Source organism: Columba livia, chromosome 7, assembly GCF_036013475.1.
Source record: "Columba livia isolate bColLiv1 breed racing homer chromosome 7, bColLiv1.pat.W.v2, whole genome shotgun sequence".
In the NCBI taxonomy this organism is placed as follows: domain Eukaryota; kingdom Metazoa; phylum Chordata; class Aves; order Columbiformes; family Columbidae; genus Columba; species Columba livia.
This window is the reverse complement of record NC_088608.1, coordinates 14,783,478-14,797,396: the sequence shown is the minus strand read 5'-3', so window position 1 is coordinate 14,797,396 and position 13,919 is coordinate 14,783,478. Positions and strand designations below refer to the sequence as shown.

The 13,919-nt window shown below is 38.1% G+C and overlaps 1 long non-coding RNA gene across 1 annotated transcript in view; it reads left to right on the top strand.

Moving 5' to 3' along the window:
* LOC135580012 (uncharacterized) overlaps positions 1-11,611 on the top strand; it is a 68,804-nt gene extending 57,193 nt beyond the window's left edge. Inside the window, exons 3-4 of the long non-coding RNA XR_010474011.1 lie at positions 1,231-1,298; positions 11,481-11,611. This is a non-coding gene — a long non-coding RNA (uncharacterized LOC135580012). The remainder of the gene's footprint in view (positions 1-1,230; positions 1,299-11,480) is intronic.
* The last annotated feature ends 2,308 nt before the right edge of the window (positions 11,612-13,919 follow it).

Here is a 13,919-nt window from a genome sequence, read left to right as displayed (position 1 = left end):
AGTATATGTCTGCTGAAGAACTTTCTATTTTAGTGTCTTTGCTTGCTCTCTTCTGGGAGTTGTATAAACACCACAGAAAGCTGACACCTGGGACTCCTTGCAGTTGCCTTAAGGGCAATTAGCTATAAAAGACAGGGCTAAAAGCTAATTGCTCTGGTTTAGTCCTCAAAGTGCAGGTGAAGCTTGTTGAGAAATGAAAGTCAGGCAGGAGAAAGGCCAGTTAAAAATTTCTCTCTCTTGAATGTAACTAGAGCTTCTTAGGACTGAAAAATCCTGCCAGTTTGACAATATATCTCATGTTCTGGTGTCTGCTGGGAGGAGATCCTGAATTTTTACTTTGTGGTTTAAAAGTTTGGGATATGTTGTGCCTTTCCTACCCTTGTTGTGGGGGCAGAGGGAGAATCAACATCAAAAATGTGATGAGACCGGGAAGAAGAATGTCAGTGGTACAATGATTCTGGAGTCCGTGTGGTTTCCAAGTGTAGTCTGGTTGAAAACTGGGTGTATGATGATACTTAGAGGACCTGATTAAAGGGCATTTTTGCTGTCCTTCATTTGCCTTGATAACTAGAGTCAATACATTTTCTTCCCATATACTTTTTGCATTAGATATGTAGTAAAAAATGGCTGTTTAGGAAAGATTTGAATCCGGTTCTATTTATTTACTTTGGGTGTAGGAGGAGTATAAAATAGCTGCTTTATTCTTAAGAGTTGATTCACTGAAACTAGGAGGGGAAATTGTTTTCCTATGTTGAAGTCTTTAAGTCCTCAAATAATTTTCCTGTCATGACTTAAGATTTTAAAAATGTTTAGTTTGAAACAAACACAAAAAATGCTTGTTTCAATGTCTCTAGAGCATCCTGCTTACACCCTTTTATGATTATCATTTGACTCTACTATTTGAAAACAAAGTTGAGACAAAGAGTTTTCCCATCTTCAATTTGAAATGTCAGAAACATTGTATGAATAATGAATGAGTGGGGGAAGGAAATAACAAATTTTGGATTCAGAAATCTGCTTGAATAACCCATTTCTACAAATAGCAGTGAAAATGTAACATGTCTTCAAAAAGCTCCCAGCTGGCTCTATTTCTGTGAAGCGTTTTAGACATAGATTTATGGACAATGTTGAACAAACTGTTTTTTGTTGCCTCATACTTCAAAAATATGTCTTGGTGTAATGTATATATTTTGGAAATGACAGGGTGCTTATGTTTGCCATCTTCCACAGGATAGCTGAGTTTCATCCCCTGATATTTGTCCACTTGCAGAAGGTCAGCCAAAAAGAGCCCATTCCAGGTACCTTTTTGCCTAATTTAGTTTTTCACCTTCTAGCTGAGAGAAGTTATTGGACCTCTCTTACTTCCATATCCTTGGAGGGTGGTGTGAAATTGTGCTTAACATTTTGGAGGGGAGTGGAAATTTAGGAAGGAAAGAGGCCAGGCTTGCACTCATGACCTGACCAGATCTGCTACAATTCCTTTGCTAAGACTGAGACAAACTAGATGTCAGAGGACCCCACAATTTTTACATTTACCAAATTTTTATTCTAACTGTTATAAAAGTTGAGATGGAGTTTAGCCATAAGGTTACCTAAGAAAGGTTAATCATTTTGGAGGTCTGAATCCAGGGACAGCAAAATGGCTCAACTGGGGTCTGCAAAACGCTTCTTACTGAAAAAAAGGGAGAGAAGTAAGGTCTTGATATGCCTTCAAGAATGATGCTCTGAGACAAGTAGATAAATGATTTCCCAGAAAAAAGAAGCAGCTTAGTGATTTGTGATGTGTAGTATGGAAGGCTATAGAATACATTTTGCCTGTTTATATGCAAATGTGCATGAGTATGGCTGAAGCAAGGTTATCACACAGCAATAATGGAAATCTAGGAATAGTTTTCCCAGTTTTCAGAGCTCACTGTTGAGACTGGTAAATTGCTGGTGCCAACCTTTCCAAAACAATCAAGTGGAATTAAGTGCTGAGATATTGTGTTATCTTCAACTTAATGCAAAAAACTCTCTTTCTGCTCATTAACATCTTCACAGTTCCAAGCAAATCAACATTACTTTGAAATGCATGAACAAGAAAACCCTCAGCTGAAATATTCTTTAGGCTGGTAGTTATAGCACGTGTGCAGGCAGTGTGGGTTCAAACCCATGCAGGTGAAGGATGAGTTAGGAGTTGGGACTCCCCTTCTTTTCATAGCAGCCCTAGCCACCAAGCTTATAGCTGGAAAGACACCACCACAGTCCCCTCTCTTTTCCACACCAGACCCAAACATCTGATTGTAATCTGAGAACCGAGACTGTGATCATTCCCAAAGACCAGTTAGGAGTGAGAAAAAAAAAGATGACAGCTGATGTTTTAGATAGAGGGTTAACTTTGCAGTTCCAGGCAATACTTCAAATGGCCACAAAAGCCACCAGAGATAGTTGTCATTTACAAAGATAAGTATCTCAAGAGTCAGAAGTGGCACAGGTTGGGCAGATCTCTCTTTCAGATTGGGATGTTTTGCTAATGTTTCAGGTATCTGAGTCAATTATCTTGGTAAGTGCACTTTCCTAAGATAAAACTGAATAAGGCCAGCAAAATCAGCTTCTTTTGTTCAGCATTAGAGAAGACCAGTTGTCTACAGAGGCAGACGGCTGCAGCAGGGATAGGACCAGGTTTCCTGGCTTGCCAGACTGATCTGAAGGCTTTTCTGACTGCGTCTATCTGCCACTCCAGTGGCAGGTGGGGGCTGAAAATGAACCCAAGAAACAAGTAGCAGGGAAAACAAGTATCGTGGCATGAAAAGGAAACTCTTGCTGTTTTAAAAAAGCCATTTCACTGAATAATTGAGTTCCCCCTCCATATACATGCTCATTCCATATGCTTAAAGTTTAAGCTAACTGTTTCCTTCTTTTTATTACTCCTCTGTTATCAGTACAAACCTGTAATCTTGAGATTACTGCTAAGTGTGTATTTATCTTCAGGTTTTATGGTCTGTAATTCCCAAAGAAATCAGTTCCTGATATCTTGCATTGAAAAACTATGCTCACTCAGCAGGCTAGAGGAGTTTTAACACTGTAGGCAATGATAGTAATCCTTTGCTTAGTTACACTGGTGTAAGGCCTGAATAATTGTATTGTAGGAAAGAGAAGAATCGGGGCTACTGTTCTCAGGAGGATTTTCACTAATTATTTCTAGATAAGGTGGTGAGAGTAATTAGGACTAAATATTGGAATCAGCACTCAATGTGATTTGTGTCTACACAGTAATACCAACATCTACCTCTGTTCAACTTCTATTATCACTTTTTTATTTTTAATTGAGAAGGGGAAAAATCCTACTAAAAATACGTGAAGTGAGCTATACATGTGCCTTTTTGGACACTGCAGATTTGTATCAGCTAATGACTTTTATGATACGAATGGATTTGTGTGGCAGACAGTACTGGTAATTGTGGCAGTTGTAGGTAATTGTAATTAATTGTAGTTAATGCAGCAGAGTGAACATGTGCTTGGTTTGAACTGGAATCAGTGGTGGCTCGAGTAGAACCTGTGCAGAGCAGACTGACCCACTTGCTGCCCTTCAAGGGAAATGGAAGGGGACACAGAGTGGACTGGGAGAGAAGTGCAGGGTTTCCCATGCCAGTTTGAAGGTATATTTTAGCTCTGATCAGGTACCAATCATTCCTAGAACTGTTTAAAAGTCTTATTTCTTCTCCAAAACAAACTGCTGTGTTTCCAGGCTGGTTTCCTTCCCACAAGGAGTCCAGTGGAGCCCAGGACATTGCACTCTTTCTCAGAGCAAAGCATTCTGAGCTAATTAGGACCTGGAGGTCTCAGGAATATGTTTCCCATGACATTCACAGAAGCATATGGAGATTAATGTTGTCCAAAGTATAAACGTTTCATTCTGAGTATTCTAATATTATTGGCATTAAAAAAAACACCTCCTTACTTTGAGAAAATTCTTCAAAACCTTTTTTCCCCCAAGAACATTCCCATTTCCAACAGTGCCTCGAACACTAACACTTCCTTATTTTTTTGAGAATTATTTTTCCTGACCAGTTGCCTGCTCTAGGAACTCACCCTGGCAGGGTGCCTAAATTGTGCTTTTTCCTATGTAAGCCAGGTTTTAAGTATAGATTTCTACTTTGTCAACCAGACCACTTGATATACCATTTCAGCTGGCATTAGTATAAACTTTTGAGGACAGCTAGGTGCTGACACTAAGGAATATTATAGTATATTAAGATCCAGTTTTGGTGTTATACCAGTAGTGACCTCACAGTATTTCACCTGGAATTTCTTTTATTGAATCCATGATATCTTCAAGTTATAAGCAATGTGTAATTTTATCAGGCCTTCACGTGATGCTCCCACTCACCCATTAGGAATCATCTGGAGACCTACCTTTTCATTTCCTGCAGTCACCATGAGGTGGCAGTTGTCAATTGCTGGAATCGCTTCACCCCATTTGAACCAAAACGACTCAGAGCTTATTGATCCTTGGAGACACCGAGCTTTCCAGTTTTGCTGTTCACAGCATGCAAGTGTGAAACTTTACAAGTGACTTCTAAAGGCAGCCAAGGAATGTGTGAGACAGATTGTTAGGAAAAGAAAAAAAAAAAAAAACAACAAAACAGCCAACACTCCAACCTTATTTAATTTGATGGTGCAGAGCTTTATGCTAAAGTAAGGCATGTGTTTGCTGTTAGCAATCAAAGGGGCTTAGCGAATGAAAAGTGACATTTTGTTTATGGGATTTTACAAGCAGAGGATCCCTAGGGAAATTAATTTGGCCCTCTGGAATGCTGCCCTCCTCCATGTCACTTCCCTAGCAGCCCCAGCTTTTTTTTTTTTTACCACAAAGCTTGATATAAGTTTTTGGGTAGATGGAACCCAGAGGGAGGGATATGGGTGCAGCAGGTAGCGCCACATCATATTGAAAACCCATGGCAGGTTTTCATAGCAGGTATTTTCATAACAACAGTGCTCCCTAATAAATCATCAGGCCACAGGTAATGGCCCAGATCCTGGACTGCAGCTAATGAGCTACCAGTCAGAGAACTGGGTTTTACTCTGTCCTTTCAGCAGAATCCCAGAGCACAAACCCAAGATTTTTAAAATACTGATCCCCATACGTAGCCCAGAGGCAGTCTAAATAATTTAGATTCTTCTTCATCTCTGTTATGGTGTGGGGGAAAAAGAAAAAAAAAAAAAAAGAAATAGCCTGAAAATTCTCAACTTATTTCTAAATAACAGATTGCTCCAATTTGTGTCTCCATTCTCTCTAGCCATGTTCTCACTCCATTTTCAGCTGGACATGTTATTCTGATTTTTTTCATGAATTGAGTGTTTTATAATTTTTTTTCAATGTGTGCTGGTAAACAGTGGCTCCCCTCCACCACGTAGGTGGCCAAATGATAGTCACCCAGAAATCAGTAGTTCCTTATCTTTCTAGCTTCCAAATTTTGCCATCTAATTTTCAATGTAGTTTTAGGTCTAAAAACATGAGAGGGCAATCCAGTTACAACACATTATAACCATTAATAGTTAAAACCAAAATCAATAAATGACATCCTGGCTGATTATGTCCTGGGGGTTGAAGAAGTAGAAAGTGATATACACTCTTGAAATTACTATGTTTTTGGCCATGTTTTTGCAATGCCAATGCCTTGAGCGGTGGAACTGATCTTCACAATGTCAGCTATCCCAGTCTACAGGACTGATAACGCAGGATGAAGTTGTATTTTCCAATGCTTAGTTTACTCCTATTTGAAATGAGTCCCAGATTTGCCTAGGCTAGAACGGGCTGAAATGTGTGTCTGGGCTCTTGTATAACAGAACATTAAATTCCACCCAGTTCTTGTAACAGACAGTCTCACAGCATAAAGTAAGATTTGGTTAAGGAAAGGCATGAACTGGTGGCTTCGAAGAGGTGAAGAAGAATTTCCTTAAGAATTTCTTAGTCAATCTCTTTGTCAAGCATGCATGTAGCAAATTTCTCGCTGTTACTGTACTATTACTTTTCTGATTTCAGTTTCCAGGCCCTGGTCATGCCTTTCACCAAAAGATTAAAGTGTTCTTTATGCACTGTGCCTTTACTCTGCAAAGATACTTATGTATTTCAATCAAGTCACCTCTCACTCTTCTTTTCTGATCAGGTAAGCAGATTGAGCTCATCCCACAGGCTTTTTTTCCCAGCCTTAGAAGAAATTTCTGTGAGTCTTTTTCTGTCTTTCTAGTGTTTTGCTACTCTTCTTGATTTTTCCTTGCTCTTCAGCATCCCCCTCAAAAAAAAAAAAAAAAAAATGAAAAGATTTAAAAGATCCTTCAGTGGCCAAACTTTTCCAACCACAGCCAGTTAGGACGGAAAACTGATCTTGTTCTGCCTTGGAGTTCATGAAGGAAGATGATGGTAAATGAACTTCTTGAAGCAACAAAATCAGTCAGCTTAGGCACGTTGTTTATACAAAGCAGAACAATTTTAATGGGAAAATAGAAGTCCATTCTAGAATAGCCTATAACCTGCTGTTTTTCAGCAACCTTCTGCTTATGCCTGATGGTCTCTAGCGAGTGCCCAGTCTCAAGGGGATTGGGTAAAACACTTTTTTAAAGTGTCTGTTAATGACTGCTCATGACTGTGGTGCTACCATTCCAGTAATGATATCAACTGTTCCTCTCTTTCTGGGGGAGAATCTGCTGTTCTCAAGATTATAATCCTCCATGAGCTTCCCCAGTACCACATCCACTGTTGTTTTCTTTCCAATTCAGAGAAAAAGAGCACTGGAAGAAGCCATGCAGAGGAGGACCAGTAGATAGGTAGCTGTAGCGCACCATGGATTGATTGCCAAAACGCATGTTAGGGAAGCACTGTGTACAACTTTGAGAGTTTGATATGTTTGTAAGAAAATATATTAAAGGATAAAACTAAGTGAGAAGAAAAAACAAAAGTAAGCAAAGTTGTGGCTGGGGGGGATGGCGTCATGAACATTTCCTTCACGAGTCTGTGCCCTGATTGGGAACTAGAAATAGGAATCCTGTGAGAAAAACAAAGTGAGTAAGGAAGTGTGGAAGAAAAAAGAGGGTCCAACAAATCAAAAAGATCTTTAAGCACTCTGGCACGTTTCCTGGAAAAGATGTCTGTGACACATTGGTAAAATAAGAGCAGCATCGGGTGGAATATCAGAATTTGGTTTCTGCTAGGAGGTGGATTTTTTTACTGAAAATTTTATTTTTCTAAATCTGCCTTTAACAGCACAAAACTTCAGTACAGCAAAGGACATTACATCTTTTTATATATATATATGTATACAGACTACTGACATAACTTCGATATTTAAAGACCGTTAAGTCTTTTTGTCCCTCCTTTTTCTCCTCTTTTCAGATCTTTCCCACCTTTTTGGCTTAGCAGTTCTCTTTCACTTCTAGCAACAATATATTATGCATGCATACTTAAGTAAAGCTAACAAGAGTTCTGCGGCACACAAGCTTTGTACATAAGTACTCCTCCTGAAAGCATAAAATAAAATTGCAATTGTTTAATAACTGCTGCTTTTGCCATAACAAAAGAAATTATACTCCCTGAAACATATTTTTTTTTATGGGGATATAAACCCTGTAGACACTCTGCAGTTTTTTATTAATTTGATGATCCCTTAGATATACACAGAAAACCATTTCAAGACATTATTTGTTTTGCCTGGGTTTGTTACACTTACTTGATTTATATTACTGGAGCTGCTTATATATGTAGGCCTATTTCTTAACAACCTACAAACCAAAGTTTTAAAATACTAGAGCTTTGCTAACATTTTTTATGCAATGAAAATGTCTCAGTTTTAGAGAGGGTATTTTTTGGAACTTGTAGAGGGAATTAGATTGTTTGGTTTTTATTTGTAACTCCTACATCTCTAAGTTTGGTATTCTAATTGCACTGGAAATGAAATTGGTTTATTAAATTAAGAATTTCTTGGTATGTGTGACTGGTAAATGTGAAATAGGTTTGATATGAAAATTATAAAAATAAAATCTCAATTATGATTAGTGTTTATTCACCAATAAAACATTTATAAGAAAGTGTCAGTGTTAGTGGCTGGTAGCTCAGAATTTCGTGGATTGTAAAGAGGATACACATTTGTGTGTCTCCAAGATATGAGAAATTGCATCTGCCTCCTAGGAGGCATTTGTGACTTACAGGACAATTCCTTGTTGTGAGGGGAAAACAAACCAAACAACAACAAAAAAAAACCACTCCAACAATCTCTCCCACTTTTTGCTGGAATCACTGTTTGAGCCTTAAAGGTAGAAGGGGAGAGGCGCACATCTGGACAGGTGAAAACAACAATAAGTCAGAAAACTCTGACCACATCCCTGCATGATGTAGAAGCCAACAGTGAGATACAAGAGGACTTAGAGTGTAAATATACTTATATATGTTAGCAGCCACTTAGTCTAGCAATACACACAGGGCATGAAGGTATTTACTGAGTCTTACAGTATGATTTTACATGTCTACATTTTTCTTTTTAAAACCAGAGGAACTTAGTAAAAATAAAATAATTCACTTACTATGTCCAAGTTGCAGAATCTGCACTTCAAGTTGTTATTTTTTTTCTTCATTTTCTTAACTAAAAACATTTTTTATCTGGAAATGTTTGCCCAATTCTTACAGCATCAGCAAAGCAAGGGGGAAAGCCCAGAATATCAATTTGACAGTGTATCTGTTTCTTCGTACTTACATTTGAAACAGCTCTGATGTACGAACAGGCTCAGACTTTCTGAGGAACAAAGATGGGACCTGGGGTAAGACACACTCTGCTTGTGTGCTGGTGGATGACAGGAGGGCTCGGTAAATGACAGAACTGGAGCCAGGAGGGGATCAAACACGTGGCAGCAGCTGTCACAGGCTCCTTGCTGTGAGTGCATGCAAGGGACTTCAAAAGCTGGAGTTCTCCAGGGATTCCTTGAACTTGTCTTTGTTTTGCTTTTTGTTGTTGTTGTTTTTTCTCCAATCATGGCTCTCTGCTTGGCTTTGCTGTATTGCTACGTCTTTTTCTCGTCCCTTCTGAGTCAAACTGTGAATATCTCCTGATCTCCTGTCTAGAGGGAATATGAATTTTTAATCATTACTATCATCCATTTTCATCATTATTTTATTGTATTTATGTAGTGCTGCTGGTCTAGCTGATGTTTTTATTAAGTGATTGAAAAGAAGGTCCTAACCTAAAGGATTTTACAGTCTATTTATGAGACAAGCAACATCTCAGTCACAGCACGATCTGGGAGCTGATGGGGAGCACCAGGATAATGAAGCCAGAGGAAAAGGACGTGTCATTTAGGGCATATTTTGCTCTTAACTTTTTGTCTGTTTATTGATTTTCCTTACCTTGCAACAAAAAAAAAAAAGTCTGTTGCTTTCTCTCATCAAGCATGAAATAGGCAGCAGAAATGTAGAAAGAAAAAACAGACAAAAAAAAGCCAAAAAACCCCCATCAGGCAGACTTCATGCACTTAAATTCAACTCAGGCTGACACAGTCAGGTCCACCATCCTTTTGTTGGAGCCTGTCTGAAGACCAGTTGCACACTTCAGCTGAGGAAGATGATGGCTTTGACTGCTTAATGGGTCTGGGTGCAATGAACAAATTAAATGTACTTCCATCTGCTTCTGGGTGCAATTCAGCATAATTTAGGGCTTAGTTTATCCTGGCAATGTATGAAAGCAGTTCTCTCCTTATGTCTTGTTTCAGCACTTGCTGATGCTGTTGGTTCTGAAATTGGAAGACCGTAGGTGATGAGTAAGAGCTGTCTGCTCACAGGAGCTGGTCCTTACATCGCTAGGTGTTTGCATGCATTTTGCTCCACAATCGCTTTCATAAAGGGAGGCCCTAGGCTGCAGGTGGCTGATAAGACCCACTGTCAGCTCTCTGTGACCCAGTTTGTTAGAGCCCCTTTGTTAGGGGAAGAGGATAAATTATATCACAAAATGATAAAAACTAAGGTGTTTGGGGAGAAAAATTTGTTCAGAGAGTGATCTGCTATCTCGTTACCCCTTCCCCATGACACACCTGCACACTATGATCAACAGAGATTGGCAAAGGTTTTGATTTGTTAGAGTTTGTAATGAGACTCAGGGATTCTTCCAAATAACAAATTATTTGACCTGCACTTCAGTGTTAGAACAGGTTAAAATTATAAAATACTGAGACTCTTCAGAAGTGATTATTCTGATGATACTTTTTTCTTTACATGGAAGGCAAAGCCCACATACTGTGGGCTTTTGCATTTGTGTAAAAATTATTCTGATTTTTTCCTAAAAAAGCTTTGAAAATTGTTCTTTTGTAAATGAATGCTAGGAGAAAAAGTTTTATCTCTGGGTTTAAAAAAAAGTTTGTGTATTTGTTGACTTATCGAAATGTCCTTTATGTTCATGTTCTCATTCTTTAAATTATATTTCTCCTGACAAACTCATTTTCAGTCACAGTAATGAGCAGATAAACAAGGGATAGCAGTGGATAGCTGCAGAGTGAGTAGAATAATTCAGAGGGGGAACAACTTTTTTCCCTGAAGAGCATGTCAGCTCTTAAAAATTTATGCTTCTAGCCTTAACATATGCAAGCCATATGCATAAATAAATAAGCGTTTGAATGTATGCCATAGGTTTTGGCAGTGCTGGAGATATTGGGTGGCGGGAACAAAAAAAAAAAAATAAAAATCAATTGTCTTCACTATTGAAGATGTACAATTATTTGGTGTAGTAATTAGATAATGAAGCTGTCCCTAATGAATCCTTCTTACAGGTTTTGGAACTTTGTGTAGCCATGAGCATGAGGTTTTTACTGAATGCAAATCTGGATACCACGATCTTTTGCTGAGCATATTTTCAACTTATGAAAATTTAAAGTTTTGAGGGAGGAACATGTCCATCGCATAATTTCATTATCAGAGGCAGAAGAGACACAGGCTAATGATAAGAAATGTAATAGATACATTACCTTTCCAACAAACTAGGTAAAACAAACTCAAAACAAAATCAACACTTCATGCAGTGGTGCTCATCCTCTCACCTGTCACCAGCTGACGGCCTCGTGACTTCACTGGAAAAACTCACAATTCCCTTAGCCAACTCACTGCCTGTAAGGAACTAGATTGGTGCTCTGATCTAGGTGTGTTTATATGCTTTGTTGACCAGGAATCTTAAAGTATTCTGCATTGATTCTGAGACAAGAGGGAAGAATATCTTTGTTGGTTTTTGTATGGGGAAATCCTAATGTATTTTCCAAAGTCAGTGTAATTTCTGTTCTACAGATGAATGTATATAAAGAACTGGTAACTGAGCTGGTGGGCTGGTGGTGGACTTCTTGCAATTATACAAGACATTACCCCGATTTTGGTACCATTAGTAGCTTTCTGCATGGTGAAGAGTCCTGTAGGATTTACTGACTGCCTGTCAAGCTGAGGAGAACAATGACCTCTCCTGCTCTGTTTCCCTTAGAGAACCTTACAGAATAACACCCGAAAGGCTACTTTTAGTTTATAACTGCATGATGTTGTGGGTTGGCAGACGGCTCTGGTGGGAACCCTGCAAATACTTGTCAATGGCAGTGACCCTCAGGTCTCTTGAAGGTATGTCTAGGAGAAATCCATGCAAGAATCTACCTGTCTTTCTGAAATACTACTTTATTAACTGGAATACAATATTGTATGTTAAAACCAAAAAGAACAGAAAGGAACCTGACAGGAAAAAAGCATCCAGATCTTCAGAGCTGGCCTAATCCTTATCTGGCTACTACTAGTCCAGTCACGTTTTAAAAGCAGCTCCTGGTAACACTACCAATAAGTTTTGCAGTGTCTTTTTTGCCTTGAAAATGCTATCTGTAGGAACTGGTTCTTTTACTGAATTTTTCAGTCATTTATGTGACAAGTAGCAGCATGTTAATTTCATAGTTCCTTTAATACTGGGATGCTTTGAAGAGTTGAATGAAAAATGCTTCTTTTCCTGGGAGAATCATGTACTTTTTGATCGTGTGTTCCATTTTTTTTGAGTTTTCACTCCTATTTTTGTAAATTTGCTTCTTAGTAACAAAGGAGACAAGTTTTTTTCATTTAAGATTCTGTCAATGACAAGTTTTTAAAGGTAAAATGATTTTTTCAATTCAGAATTTCATTTAGTGAAATAAAATTAACTTTTAAACCCATCATTTCTAATCAGTACCTCTTACAAAAGCTTTCATTCATGGTTTACAGAATGTATAGCCAGCAAGTTAGCTGTCAGAACTTGGAAAACCTGCAGGTTTTTCCCCTTTTTCTGTATGTTGCCTACAACTTGACAGGATGCAACTTCATAGCTCTGCCAATAACTTGAGCCTTGCTGGTATGTGTCTCAGCTCGAATGTATTCCTGCCTTCTCCACCTCTGAAATGAATGAAAAATACCATTTGTTTTATATTAAGTTGCACAGTAGAGTGCTTGAAGCCAGTGTTTGCATATAGACCTTAATACAGACACCAGGCTTTTCACTGTCATGGGCAAAATTTGTGAGTCTAATATTCCAAAATATTTTGATCTGAAAAAAACCCTGACATTTAGCAGTTGAAAAGTTTCATTTGAACTTTTTACAAATACATTTCATTTTACTTTCCTTTGAAATGTTGAAATTAATTTGATGGCTGTATTTTTTTAATGAAGGCACTTGCTGCCTTTTTTTTCCCTTAGATTTTAAGTATCTGAAACAAGATTGGGCTTTTCATTTCTTTTTTAGACTAAAATTCCAATTCCCTCTTGTACTCCCACTTTTATTTTATTTTTGTTTTTCTATTTTTTCAGCTAGAGAAAACAGTTAAATTCATCTAGCTGTGGTAAGTGATGGTAGGTGATGGCTGTTTGATAATGGATTATTCACATGTATTTTGTGCCAAAACAACCAGTTATCTTTGTTAGCCTGAATTGCATCACCTGTTATGTTTTACATTTTTACAGGGAGCTCTTCAGAACTGTGTGCTTACATATTTGATGCTGCAATATCACCCTGAGCTGGCTGAGGGTCCCAAGCCATGACTCTAACAGAGGCTTTAAATTGGGTTAATATTTTCCTGATTTATTATGAGATTATTCATCCCTTCTCATGGCAACAGTACAGCATTGTGTAATACATTTGCCCTTGCAAAGGAAGCATCTCTTGGGTCTCTGCTTTCCATAGTGCTCCTAATTTGATAGATTTTGGGGTTCTGAGTGTTGCTGCAATCTCTTCTGACTTGAGTGTGAGAGTTTATAGAATTGGTCCCATATGTTTTCACTTCTCTCTTCCCTATTCCACACACACACTTTATACTCTTCAGAAAAAAGCATTTTCACACATTATTCATGACCTTTCTTAAGCTTTGCCTCCTGTACATATTTAATATATATTTAAAGGAAATGTCCATAGTCTGTCTTTATAAGATGGAAACTATCAATATCTTATTTTTTTCCTTATTCTGTTACTACCTTCACATTCTGATTCCTCAGACAACTCGTCTTTTTCTAAGTGTTTCTTAGTTGTGACACATTTAAGCTATTTTTTTCTGCAAGACTAATTATTCTCTTTTGATCTTCATTTCCAATTTGTATGTAATTCCTTGCTTATCTTCAAATCTTGAAAGGGATCTTACTTCTTATGTCACACCAATAACTTCAGAGTAACGCTACAGCAATTTCAGCTGGCACTAGCAAGGAAAAGAAAAATAATAATTCATTTTCCTAATCACTCTTCTGTTTTTAATCTTCTTTGGACACATTACCAATGCAATTCTGTCCTTGAAGACCTGGGGCACTATCCCAGCCAGCAGAGAGTACATGCTGAATGCACTCAGAAAAAAGTCCAGATTTCTTCCCTACCAATACATGGAACCCCATGCATCACCCTCAGGTAGTGAAAAAGGAAAAGAAATGGGAA